The following is a 12,742-nucleotide window of genomic DNA, read 5'->3' on the forward strand; positions in this document are numbered from 1 at the left end:
CCCACATGCATGGGTGTGTCATTTTTGGGGGGAACTAAAAGGCCACATTTGGTACGTGTGCATTTTTCTAATTGGAAATTAGATGTGTGGCCATCCTTCCCCCCGTGTTAATTGGGACGTTGTTGAACCCGGCCAATTCAATTTACCCCATCAAATCATATTTTTTAAAAGTAGACACCCCACGGGCATTTAATATGCCAGTATTTTAACTCTTTCCATGCGAGAATTGTTTTAAGCTAATATGCTAATTTTAGGACTTGCTCACAAAAATTTATTATTTTTTTTTAAAAAAAATTTAACATTTTTTTTCAACTTGGAGGTTCCCCTGATAGTGACATCAGTGGGAAATGATTTTTACATTTTACTGTTTTTTTACTATTTTTTTCTAATTATTATTAATTTTATTTTATTTTTTAATTTATTTTTACTAATCACACTGTGATTAGAAAGCTGGGCTCCATTGACTTGCATGGTGAATGCAGTACCTGTATTCAACCTGCAAGTGGAGCCAGAGTTCTCTAGATGGTCTGGACCATCTAGCGAATTTTTAAAATTTGTGGTTCCTGTTACAGGACGGCGGCCATCTTCCTTGATGGCGAAGATCATCGGCAGCTGCGGCTGTGACCGCTCTCCGGAGCGGTCACAGCCCATCAAAAGGTTAGTGTTTGGTGTCGCTGGATGCCTCCTGATCGAGGCATTCCAGCGACACCATTTAAGTTTAGGAGGCGATCGTCGATCGCCTCCTAAACGCTTTTAAAACGGGCGTCCGCCGCCATACAAAGTATGGCGGATGTTGACGCCCCGTGGAGGGGCCAGAGATGGCCCCTTCGTGCCGATCGCGGCGTTGCTGAATGCCTCGAGGTCGAGGCATTCAGCAACGCTTTTTGGGTGCAGAAAGCGATAGTAGATCGCTTTCTGCACCCGTTTAAAGACGTGCCGGTCCTGGCACGTCAATTGTCGTAAAGCACATGCTTTTCCGTGCCGTGCCAGGACCGGCAATTGTCATTAAGGGGTTAAACATAATTGAGTATTTTAAATAATATTAAATAAGTGTATAATGTAATGTAAATAATTATTAATGTAAATGGGCCTTGCCAATGGGGGAAAAACACGCAAAACGCAGAGTGCGCCAAACATATAAACAGAATAACCCCTAACCCTGCCGCTGAAAGGGAGCCGCGCATGTCCAGCTCATAAAAAAGTGTATATAATTCTATACATACATATTATGTCAGGTTCCTGGCTGAGGCTGATAGGAGTTGAAACCCACAGCACTTTTTTTTAAACCCAACTTTCAGTATCTTCGGTTATTTAGCAAATTATCAGTGTGTTTACCCCCAGTTTAAATGTCTTGGGGTGAAATGGGCAGATTCTAAGCAGTTTTACCCCAGTTTCAGAATCTCGGGTGAATACACAGATTCTTTATGTTTTTAACCTAATCTGTTTTTTCAGCATACTCTATGGGTGTGGCTTGGAAGTGGGCGTGGCTTTCCAAAACACACTCATAAAAGATCCTTCTCAAAAACTGTCTGCTTCAAGCCACGCCCACTATGCCAATCATTCCTGGTGTTCCGAGCAGCCTCATTGTGATGTCATAAGTAGCACAGGGTATCAATAGAGGGTGAGACTGGTAAACTGGTCATTGCTCAACAGAGCAGGCGACAGCGAAGATGTGCAAAGCCCTGCACAATGTATATCTGAGCCAACTATTGTGTTTGGGGTACATTGGAGCTTTTATACTCCTCTGTATCATATTATTAATACGCAAAAAGAGAGAAGACTCTGAGAGACATCAACATGGATCCGGACACCATCTGCACCTTGTGCATTCTCTGGTGAACATCAACAACTCCATGTTCCAGATGAAGATGGGACACAGACGGTCTATGTCTTGTCTTGTGGATAGAGTCTCAAATCTGGAAGAACATATAAATCCAGAAGGTGACTACAGCCGGAGGTATGAAAACCAGTCACCGAGACACCTGAGAGAGCATCGTGCGACTACCTCGAGAAGCTCTCAGGTGTCACCAGATCACATGTCACAGAATGATCTCAATCTGGCTGAGGAAAAAGACCATGGCCTGTCTCAGGAGAAAAAAGAGCTCCAGGCAGTTATCAACAGCCTTCGTAGGCAGAATGAAGAGCTGGTAGAGCGCCTAGAAGACATGAGCAAAAAAGTCACTTTTCTTCAAGAACTAAAGAATTCCAAAGACTTACAGACTGAAGACCTGGAAAAGAGACTTTATGCCATGGAGATGTCCGCATCTGAACATCTTGATGCTGCTGAAGACCTCACGATTGAACTGTTCAAAGCTGAATACGCCAATGAGGACCTCATCGAGGACAACATTGAGTTACAGCAACAGCTATCTGCTGAGAAACAGGACAGGGAGAACGTGGCCAAATACCTTGAGAAGTTTGAAGATGCTGTTGGAGCAATGAAAGCCTCTCTTCTAAGAGATGAACAGCTGAGCAATCCAGTTATCACTCAACTTCGTGTGAAGATGGAGCAACTGCTCTCCGAAACACAAGGCTTCAGGTCCACACAAATCCCAATAACTGATGACCCTTCATGTTGTACGTGGCCCTCACCACCAAACAGGCTGCTCTCTAGGGAACCATCACCCAGCCCTTAGATTCTTGCCTGGCCACGGCAATGGAGCAACCTCTGAGATCTCTTCAATGTTCTTAACCGTCTTCAGGAGGATGCTCCCTTGGTCACCAGTTGCCAATCAAAGAACATCACAAGTTTCCGTCCGTACTGTGATTTCTTCCATTGATCTCCAATCACAAATTCCCAACCATTTATCAATTTGGGAATAAAATGTTACATCTAGTATGGATCATACCATTTATTATACAGAAAATGGGGGGGGTAATTGTGGTTATTAGTATTAAATTTGTTTGTATAATAAATTATAATTGAAATGTGTAAAATGAATATTAAACATATTATTATTATTATTATTATTATTACACATAATTGTGTATTTTAAATAATATTATTGAGAATAATAAGTGTATAATGTAATGCAAATAATTATTAATGTAAATGGGCGTTGCCAATGGGGAAAAAACACGCAAAACGCAGAGTGCGCCAAACATATAAACGGATTTACCCCCAACCGTGCCGCTGAAAGGGAGCCGCGCATGTCCAGCTCATAAAAAAGCGTATATAATTCTATACATAGATATTATGTCAGGTTCTTGGCTGAGGCTGATAGGAGTTGTCACTATCATGTGTTTGTATATATATATATATATATATACAGTGTAGAGGTCACATACATATTAATCATTGTCAGGTTCCTGGCTGAGCCTGATAGGAGTTGAAACCCACAGCACTTGTGTGGGGGTTATGAAGCCCACCCGGTTGCATGATCATTGATCGTGGTTACCGATTACCGACAGGCGACCCGTTAATCCCGGTTATTACCGTATCTCCGGATCCGGCTACTGGTTCTTCCTGCGGCTTCCACACAGGGCACCATGGCAGCATCGTTGTTTTTTTTGTTTGTTTTTTAAACTTTATTTAAAATTCCTTCATGTTAAATAAAGTTAAAAAAAAAAAACAAAAAAAAACCGATGCTTTAATTTAAGTCCCGGGCAGGGGCGCCGAGCGGTTGCTCGTGAAGTTTTCAGCAACCGTTCAGCGGCCCTCACTCTCCGTGACATCATATTCCGGCACTCAAAATGAAATGCAGGGGGGAGAAAGTGAGAAGGGGCAGGGGGGGTAGTGAGAAGGGGCAGTGGGGGATAGTGAGAAGGGGCAGGGGGGATAGTGAGAAGGGAGGGTATAGTGAGAAGGGGCGGGGGGGATAGTGAGAAGGGACAGAGGGGGATAGTGAGAATGGGGGTATAGTGAGAAGGGGCACAGGGGGGATAGTGAGAAGGGGCAGGGGGGTATAGTGAGAAGGAGCAGAGTGGGGGATAGTGAGAAGGGGCAGAGGGGGGGATAGTAAGAAGAGGCAGAGGGGGGGATAGTAAGAAGAGGCAGAGGGGGGGATAGTGAGAAGGGGCAGATAGGGGGGGATAGTGAGAAGGGGCAGATGGGTAGTGAGAAGGGGACGCCAGAGGAGTAGTCCGCAAAGGGCGCCAGAACACTTAAGGCCGGCTCTGCGGGACCCTGACGTTCTGAAAGCCCCGGGGCGTGCAGTTTGTGGGGGTCTGCCAGTCCGTATATTACTTTACTAACATATAACCTATTACTATATAAACTGTCTTAAAATATAATAGAAAAACACATTTATATATCGCATATTTTTATCTAGTGTGTGTATATGTATGATAATAATAATAAATATATTTTATTTGTATAGTCCCAATAATTGACGCAGGTTTTCTTATAATATATATATATTTTACGCATCGTATATTACTTTATTACTATATCACCTATTACTATATAAACTGTTATAAAAATATATTAGAAAATGATATATTTATTAAAACTCACTGAAGGAAAGAACCGGGAAGCCTCTTTACTTACAGATATTCTGGCCTGCGGGGATAGAGCCGCCATGTTTACCCAACTTCCTTTCTAGACTTTCATGGACGGTCACTGAAAGATAAAGGGAACGTTAGAATCGAGTCAAATAAAAAGACCGGGGCAGAGAGGGGCAGATCTAGGGAAATATGTACTTCAAAGATACTGATCTGAGTCGCGCTGGTATCTAAAAGGTCAAACGGCCATACTTTACATGATTGAGGTTATTCAGCCACGCAAAGGAGGACACAGTGACACCACCAGCTTTCAAGTACAGATCCTGGAAAACCAAGGAAATAATGCCTCCCGTGGGGAACAATAGATTGGCTCAGTCTTATTCACCCAGTCAGACTCTGATTAACGAAAGTCTATGGGAACACTAATGAAGTCGGTTCCTCCACACAGAATCAGATCAGTGTGTGTGACGTCTATAAGAGTACACCGCCCTCGCGGGAGGAGGGGTTTTTTATTACCAAAGCATTGGGAGGGGGGGTATTACCATACAAAGCATTGGGGGGGGTATTACCATACAAAGCATTGGGGGGGTTATTACCATACAAAGCACTGGGGGTGGGGGTTAATCCCATACAAAGCACTGGGGGGGTGGGTTATTACCATACAAAGCATTGGGGGGTTGTTATTACAGTATGCCACACCCCCTTACACACGCCTATCTGAGCCGCACTATTTACCATCCAAATAGCTATAAATCATTCTTTTTAAACTATATTAAATTGTTCCTTTACGATAACAGAATACCACATTATTAAAATCTCAGGGACCAAAAGTGTTAAAAGCCCCAATATTGCCCCAGTCTGAGAGATTGTAGTCTCACAATCTCGGGTGAATGGGCAGATTCTTCGGGTTTTTACCCCACTTTCAGTATCTTCGGTTATTTCGCAAATTATCAGTGTGTTTACCCCCAGTTTGAATGTGTTGGGGTGAAATAGGCAGATTCTAAGTAGTTTAACCCCAGTTTCAGAATCTCGGGTGAATACAGATATTCTTTATGTTTTTAACCCAATCTATTTTTTCAGTGTATGGGCGTGGCTTGGAAGTGGGTGTGGCTTTCCAAAACACACTCATAAAAGATCCTTCTCAAAAACTGTCTGCTTAAAGCCACGCCCACTATGCCATACACCAATCATTCCTGGTGTTCCGAGCAGCCTCATTGTGATGTCATAAGTAGCACAGGGTACCAATAGAGTGTGAGACTGGTAAACTGGTCATTGCTCAACAGAGCAGGCGACAGCGAAGATGTGCAAAGCCCAGCGCGATGTATATCTGAGCCAACTATTGTGTTTGGGGTACATTGGAGCTTTTATACTCCTCTGTATCATATTATTAATACGCAAAAAGAGAGAAGACTCTGAGAGACATCAACATGGATCCGGACACCATCTGCACCTTGTGCATTCTCTGGTGAACATCAACAACTCCATGTTCCAGATGAAGATGGAGCACAGACGGTCCATGTCTTATCTTGTGGATAGAGTCTCAACTTTGGAAGAACATCTAAATCCAGAAGGTGACTACAGGTGGAGGTATGAAGACCAGTCACCGAGACACCTGAGAGAGCATCGTGCGACCACCTCGAGAAGCTCTCAGGTGTCACCAGATCGCATATCACAGAATGATCTCAATCTGGCTGAGGAAAAGGACTATGGCCTGTCTCAGGAGAAAAAAGAGCTCCAGGCAGTTATCAACAGCCTGCGTAGGCAGAATGAAGAGCTGGTAGAGCGCCTGGAAGACATGAGCAAAAAAGTCACTTTTCTTCAAGAACTAAAGAATTCCAAAGACTTACAGACTGAAGACCTGGAAAAGAGACTTTATGCCATGGAGATGTCCGCATCTGAACATCTTGATGCCGCTGAAGACCTCACGATTGAACTGTTCAAAGCTGAATACGCCAATGAGGACCTCATTGAGGACAACATTGAGTTACACCAACAGCTATCTGCTGAGAAACAGGACAGGGAGAATGTGGCCAAATACCTTGAGAAGTTTGAAGATGCTGTTGGAGCAATGAAAGCCTCTCTTCTAAGAGATGAACAGTTGAGCAATCCAGTTAGCACTCAACTTCGTGTGAAGATGGAGCAACTGCTCTCCGAAACACAAGGCTTCAGGTCCACACAAATCCCAATAACTGATGACCCTTCATGTTGTACGTGGCCCTCACCACCAAGCAGGCTGCTCTCTAGGGAACCATCGCCCAGCCCTTAGATTCTTGCCTGGCCACGGCAATGGAGCAACCTCTGAGATCTCTTCAATGTTCTTAACCGTCTTCAGGAGGATGCTCCCTTGGTCACCAGTTCCCAATCAAAGAACATCACAAGTTTCCGTCCGTACTGTGATTTCTTCCATCGATCAGAAATTTCCAACCATTAATCAATTTGGCAATAAAATTTACAACAAATTATTACTAAATGTGTTACTATAATAAATAATAATTGAAATGTGTAAAATTAATATTAAACATATTATTATTATTATTATTATTAAACATAATTGAGTATTTTAAATAATATTAAATAAGTATATAATGAAATGTAAATAATTATTAATGTAAATGGGCGTTGCCAATGGGGGGAAAACACGCAAAACGCAGAGTGCGCCAAACATATAAACGGATTTACCCCCAACCGTGCCGCTGAAAGGGAGCCGCGCATGTCCAGCTCATAAAAAAGCGTATATAATTCTATACATACATATTATGTCAGGTTCCTGGCTGAGGCTGATAGAAGTTGTCACTATCATGTGTTTGTATATATATATATATATACAGTGTAGAGGTCACATACATATTAATCATTGTCAGATTCCTGGCTGGGCCTGATAGGAGTTGAAACCCACAGCACTTGTGTGGGGGTTATGAAGCCCACCCGGTTGCATGATTATTGATCGTGGTTACCGATCACCGACAGGCGACCCGTTAATCCCGGTTATTACCGTATCTCCGGATCCGGCAACTGGTTCTTCCTGGGGCTTCCAGGCAGGGCCGGCCTTGGGGGTGTGCGGCCGCACAGGGCGCCATGGCAGCATCGTTGTTTTTTTTTTGTTTGTTTTTTAAACTTTATTTAAAATTCCTTCATGTTAAATAAAGTTTTTAAAAAAAACCCGATGCTTTAATTTAAGTCCCGGGCAGGGGCGCCGAGCGGTCGCTCCTGAAGTTTTCAGCAACCGCTCGGCGCCCCTCACTCTACGTGATGGGAGTGGGAGTAATCACTACACTAAAAAAGTCTTCATACACGGGGCGCCTGAAGCCACAATTTACTGCCATCACTTCAAAGCGCTGATTACCGGGGTGGGGGAGGGGCGGTCGTTGTAAACTCATGGGGCAATGGGTAAAGGGGTAGATTTTCAGGAACTTTACCCCAGCCTGAGTCTTGGGGTAAATGGACAGATTCTCAGGGTTATTGCCCCAGTCTGAGAGATTGTAGTCTCACAATCTCGGGTGAATGGGCAGATTCTTTGGGTTTTTACCCCACTTTCAGTATCTTTGGTTATTTAGCAAATTATCAGTGTGTTTACCCCCAGTTTAAATGTCTTGGGGTGAAATAGGCAGATTCTAAGGAGTTTAACCCCAGTTTCAGAATCTCGGGTGAATACAGAGATTCAAAGTTTTTTCAGTGTACTCTATGGGTGTGGCTTGGAAGTGGGTGTGGCTTTCCAAAACACACTCATAAAAGATCCTTCTCAAAAACTGTCTGCTTCAAGCCACACCCACTATGCCAATCATTCCTGGTGTTCCGAGCAGCCTCATTGTGATGTCATCAGTAGCACAGGGTGTCAATAGAGTGTGAGACTGGTAAACTGGTCATTGCTCAACAGAGCAGGCGACAGCGAAGATGTGCAAAGCCCAGCGCGATGTATATCTGAGCCAACTATTGTGTTTGGGGTACATTGGAGCTTTTATACTCCTCTGTATCATATTATTAATACGCAAAAAGAGAGAAGACTCTGAGAGACATCAACATGGATCCGGACACCATCTGCACCTTGTGTATTCTCTGGTGAACATCAACAACTCCATGTTCCAGATGAAGATGGAACACAGACGGTCTATGTCTTGTCCTGTGGATAGAGTCTCAAATCTGGAAGAACATCTAAATCCAGAAGGTGACTACAGCCGGAGGTATGAAAACCAGTCATCGAGACACCTGAGAGAGCATCGTGCGACCACCCCGAGAAGCTATCAGGTGTCACCAGATCACATATCATGGAATTATTTCAACCTGGCTGAGGAAAAAGACCATGGCCTGTCTCAGGAGAAAAAAGAGCTCCAGGCAGTTATCAACAGCCTTCGTAGGCAGAATGAAGAGCTGGTAGAGCGTCTGGAAGACATGAGCAAGAAAGTCACTTTTCTTCAAGAACTAAAGAATTCCAAAGACTTACAGACTGAAGACCTGGAAAAGAGACTTTATGCCATGGAGATGTCCGCATCTGAACATCTTGATGCTGCTGAAGACCTCACGATTGAACTGTTCAAAGCTGAATACGCCAATGAGGACCTCATTGAGGACAACATTGAGTTACACCAACAGCTATCTGCTGAGAAACAGGACAGGGAGAACGTGGCCAAATACCTTGAGAAGTTTGAAGATGCTGTTGGAGCAATGAAAGCCTCTCTTCTAAGAGATGAACAGCTGAGCAATCCAGTTAGCACTCAACTTCGTGTGAAGATGGAGCAACTGCTCTCCGAAACACAAGGCTTCAGGTCCACACAAATCCCAATAACTGATGACCCTTCATGTTGTACGTGGCCCTCACCACCAAGCAGGCTACACTCTAGGGAACCATCACCCAGCCCTTAGATTCTTGCCTGGCCACGGCAATGGAGCAACCTCTGAGATCTCTTCAATGTTCTTAACCGTCTTCAGGAGGATGCTCCCTTGGTCACCAGTTCCCAATCAAAGAACATCACAAGTTTCCATCTGTACTGTGATTTCTTCCATCGATCAGAAATTTCCAACCATTGATCAATTTGGCAATAAAATTTACAACAAATTATTACTAAATGTGTTACTATAATAAATAATAATTGAAATGTGTAAAATTAATATTAAATATATTATTATTATTATTATTATTAAACATAATTGAGTATTTTAAATAATATTAAATAAGTGTATAATGTAATGTAAATAATTATTAATGTAAATGGGCGTTGCCAATGGGGGGAAAACACGCAAAACGCAGAGTGCGCCAAACATATAAACGGATTTACCCCCAACCGTGCCGCTGAAAGGGAGCCGCGCATGTCCAGCTCATAAAAAAGTGTATATAATTCTATACATACATATTATGTCAGGTTCCTGGCTGAGCCTGATAGGAGTTGAAACCCACAGCACTTTTTTTTTAACCCAACTTCCAGTATCTTCGGTTATTTAGCAAATTATCAGTGTGTTTACCCCCAGTTTGAATGTCTTGGGGTGAAATAGGGAGATTCTAAGGAGTTTTACCCCAGTTTCAGAATCTAGGGTGAATACACAGATTTTTAACCCAATCTGTTTTTTCAGCGTGCTCTACGGGTGTGGCTTGGAAGTGGGTGTGGCTTTCCAAAACACACTCATAAAAGATCCTTCTCAAAAACTGTCTGCTTCAAGCCACGCCCACTATGCCAATCATTCCTGGTGTTCCGAGCAGCCTCATTGTGATGTCATAAGTAGCACAGGGTATCAATAGAGTGTGAGACTGGTAAACTGGTCATTGCTCAACAGAGCAGGCGACAGCGAAGATGTGCAAAGCCCAGCGCGATGTATATCTGAGCCAACTATTGTGTTTGGGGTACATTGGAGCTTTTATACTCCTCTGTATCATATTATTAATACGCAAAAAGAGAGAAGACTCTGAGAGACATCAACATGGATCCGGACACCATCTGCACCTTGTGCATTCTCTGGTGAACATCAACAACTCCATGTTCCAGATGAAGATGGGACACAGACGGTCCATGTCTTGTCTTGTGGATAGAGTCACAAATCTGGAAGAACATCTAAATCCAGAAGGTGACTACAGGCGGAGGTATGAAAACCAGTCACCGAGACACCTGAGAGAGCATCGTGCGACCACCTCGAGAAGCTCTCAGGTGTCACCAGATCGCATATCACAGAATGATCTCAATCTGGCTGAGGAAAAGGACTATGGCCTGTCTCAGGAGAAAAAAGAGCTCCAGGCAGTTATCAACAGCCTTCGTAGGCAGAATGAAGAGCTGGTAGAGCGCCTGGAAGACATGAGCAAAAAAGTCACTTTTCTTCAAGAACTAAAGAATTCCAAAGACTTACAGACTGAAGACCTGGAAAAGAGACTTTATGCCATGGAGATGTCCGCATCTGAACATCTTGATGCTGCTGAAGACCTCACGATTGAACTGTTCAAAGCTGAATACGCCAATGAGGACCTCATCGAGGACAACATTGAGTTACAGCAACAGCTATCTGCTGAGAAACAGGACAGGGAGAATGTGGCCAAATACCTTGAGAAGTTTGAAGATGCTGTTGGAGCAATGAAAGCCTCTCTTCTAAGAGATGAACAGCTGAGCAATCCAGTTAGCACTCAACTTCGTGTGAAGATGGAGCAACTGCTCTCCGAAACACAAGGCTTCAGGTCCACACAAATCCCAATAACTGATGACCCTTCATGTTGTACGTGGCCCTCACCACCAAGCAGGCTGCTCTCTAGGGAACCATCACCCAGCCCTTAGATTCTTGCCTGGCCACGGCAATGGAGCAACCTCTGAGATCTCTTCAATGTTCTTAACCGTCTTCAGGAGGATGCTCCCTTGGTCACCAGTTCCCAATCAAAGAACATCACAAGTTTCCGTCCGTACTGTGATTTCTTCCATTGATCTCCAATCACAAATTCCCAACCATTTATCAATTTGGGAATAAAATTTTACATCTAGTATGGATCATACCATTTATTATACAGAAAATGGGGGGGGGGGTAATTGTAGTTATTAGTATTAAATTTGTTTCTATAATAAATTATAATTGAAATGTGTAAAATGAATATTAAACATATTATTATTATTATTATTATTACACATAATTATGTATTTTAAATAATATTATTGAGAATAATAAGTGTATAATGTAATGCAAATAATTATTAATGTAAATGGGCGTTGCCAATGGGGAAAAAACACGCAAAACGCAGAGTGCGCCAAACATATAAACGGATTTACCCCCAACCGTGCCGCTGAAAGGGAGCCGCGCATGTCCAGCTCATAAAAATGCGTATATAATTCTATACATAGATATTATGTCAGGTTCCTGGCTGAGGCTGATAGGCGTTGTCACTATCATGTGTTTGTATATATATATATATATATATATATATACAGTGTAGAGGTCACATACATATTAATCATTGTCAGGTTCCTGGCTGAGCCTGATAGGAGTTGAAACCCACAGCACTAGTGTGGGGGTTATGAAGCCCACCCGGTTGCATGATTATTGATCGTGGTTACCAATCACCGACAGGCGACCCGTTAATCCCGGTTATTACCGTATCTCCGGATCCGGCTACTGGTTCTTCCTGGGGCTTCCACACAGGGAGCCATGGCAGCATCGTTGTTTTTTTTTTGTTTGTTTTTTAACCTTTATTTAAAATTCCTTCATGTTAAATAAAGTAAAAAAAAAACCCCGATGCTTTCATTTAAGTCCCGGGCAGGGGCGCCAAGCGGTCGCTCCTGAAGTTTTCAGCAACCGCTCGGTGCCCCTCACCCTCCGTGATGGGAGTGGGAGTAATCACTACACTAAAAAAGTCTTCATACACGGGGCGCCTGAAGCCACAATTTACTGCCACCGCTTCAAAGCGCTGATTACCGGGGTGGGGGAGGGGCGGTAGTTGTAAACTCATGGGGCACTGGGTAAAGGGGTAGATTTTCAGGAACTTTACCCCAGCCTGAGTCTTGGGGTAAATGGACAGATTCTCAGGGTTATTGCCCCAGTCTGAGAGATTGTAGTCTCACAATCTTGGGTGAATGGGCAGATTCTTTGGGTTTTTACCCCACTTTCAGTATCTTTGGTTATTTAGCAAATTATCAGTGTGTTTACCCCCAGTTTAAATGTCTTGGGGTGAAATAGGCAGATTCTAAGGAGTTTTACCCCAGTTTCAGAATCTCGGGTGAATACAGAGATTCAAAGTTTTTTCATCGTACTCTATGGGTGTGGCTTGGAAGTGGGTGTGGCTTTCCAAAACACACTCATAAAAGATCCTTCTCAAAAACTGTCTGCTTAAAGCCACGCCCAC

Source organism: Spea bombifrons, chromosome 11 (assembly GCF_027358695.1).
Source record: "Spea bombifrons isolate aSpeBom1 chromosome 11, aSpeBom1.2.pri, whole genome shotgun sequence".
In the NCBI taxonomy this organism is placed as follows: domain Eukaryota; kingdom Metazoa; phylum Chordata; class Amphibia; order Anura; family Pelobatidae; genus Spea; species Spea bombifrons.